The following is a 1805-nucleotide window of genomic DNA, read 5'->3' as shown; positions in this document are numbered from 1 at the left end:
TAATATGTTTAATTTTTGAAAGTTACAACTGCGCAAATTTCCCCGTTTGTATGTTTCCAAGAGCAAGTCTTGAAAGGTATGAACTCAAAGCCTCATTTCTGTTATTTACAGGGGTCTGTCCCCATTAATTGGTGATGAAATGTCAAATTCTTGTGCTTCGAGTACTTCCATCTTCCCACTCAGCTCTGTGCCATCTCCCCCTGCATGAGCTCAGCAAATGTGAGCACACCAGTGAGGTCCCAGGCTCGTCCCTCTTGTTTTTAATCACTGCACCTCATCCTACTTTCCTCTGGTCCATTGGACCCACTCTCAGCTCCATCTCAGATATTTGGAACACAAGGCTCTTCATCCCCTGTCTGTATGGGATGTGTCTTCCCTTCCTGCAGATCTGTGGCTTTCCCCCTCTCTCTGTGATGCCCATTGCCAAGTTCCCCATTCCTTTTTTCACTTATGTGGGTGGGGTGAAGATACCGGGTTCTCCACATCCATGATAGAGCTGAAGCACCTGGCCAGGAATTTCATTTACATGCTCGCAGGTAAACTGCACCATACTATTTAGAAACAGCTATTTTACTTTGCAGTTTTCACGAGGAAACTGAGGCAGAAGGGCAGGTTATGGATGATGAGCAGAAAAGGTTGGCAGGGTCCAGATCGTCATGGATCTTATAAGCCTTGGCAAAGCGCTTGGACTTTATCCCTAAGCAGTTTTACACAAGCCAGTGACATTATTTACTTCACATGTTTTGTTTTTCTCCCTAATGGAGAACAGCGCAGAAGGGAAGGTAGACCAGAAAGGCTCCATTGCAGTAATCCAGGGAGACCAATGACCTTGACCTTGAGTGGAAGCAGCATGGTGCCTGTGAATGGGGAGGCACGTGGCTGGATTCTAGAACTATTTAGGAGGCTGACTCCGTGGGACCTGGTAATGGCTGGGAGACTAAATTGTGACAGCACCCCAGTTTCTGTCATTTAGGCCCCTTAATGAGCCAGGGAACTCAGGAAAGGGGGACAGTCTAAGTACCTGGGCCCCATCCCACCTTTGCAGCCAGGGGTGGGGCAGCCCAGATCTAGACAAGTGGTCAGAACACCCTGGCACTGGCCCTCAGTAATCATCTGAGCACCCAGCTCTGAAGGGAATATGATAAAAACAGTGAACGAACCAGAAAATGTGGGGGAGAGAGGAAACCTGACAGACGTAGTGAACAGCCAAGAGCACCTTCAGTCAGCAGCTTTAAAGACGTGTTCCAGATTCATATGCTCTAAATAGGTCAGACTTTGTGAGCACTGGCAGACATGAGTGATCCTGCTGGTAGAGAGGAGTTTGGCTGGTAGCCTGCCACCAAGGTGACCAACTGTTCTAGTTGGCCAGGGATTCAGGGGTTTCCGGGGACATGGGACTTTCGGCTTTAAAACCCGGCGTTCCTGGGCAAACTGGGCAAGTCCGTCACCCCGCCTGCCAGGGGAGGAGTTGCAACCTGGACACCTGGCCTGATCAGGGCCAGAGCACTGGAGACTCAGTTCAGCCTGGAGACCCGGTATGGATATGCCACCACTGAGCAGAAAGGGAGCTTGGGAATGGCAAAGGAAAGAACATAACCCGAGCCCTTTCAGACAGCTTCCCTGGGTCTGCATGAAATGCTTCTCTTAAAATAGGAGCCTGAGAGGCCCATTCTACTTTCCTGGAACTACCCTATGCCTCGTGCTCCTTATAATCCTGCCCATTTGGGGATTCAGCCGGACATTTCCGGTGAATAATAGGTGAGTGAACAAATTCTTTGGTCCTGCTGGCCTCCTGGACATGCAAG

Source organism: Bison bison, unplaced genomic scaffold, assembly GCF_000754665.1.
Source record: "Bison bison bison isolate TAMUID 2011002044 unplaced genomic scaffold, Bison_UMD1.0 scf7180017864369, whole genome shotgun sequence".
Classification (NCBI taxonomy): domain Eukaryota; kingdom Metazoa; phylum Chordata; class Mammalia; order Artiodactyla; family Bovidae; genus Bison; species Bison bison.
This window is presented reverse-complemented; position numbering follows the sequence as displayed.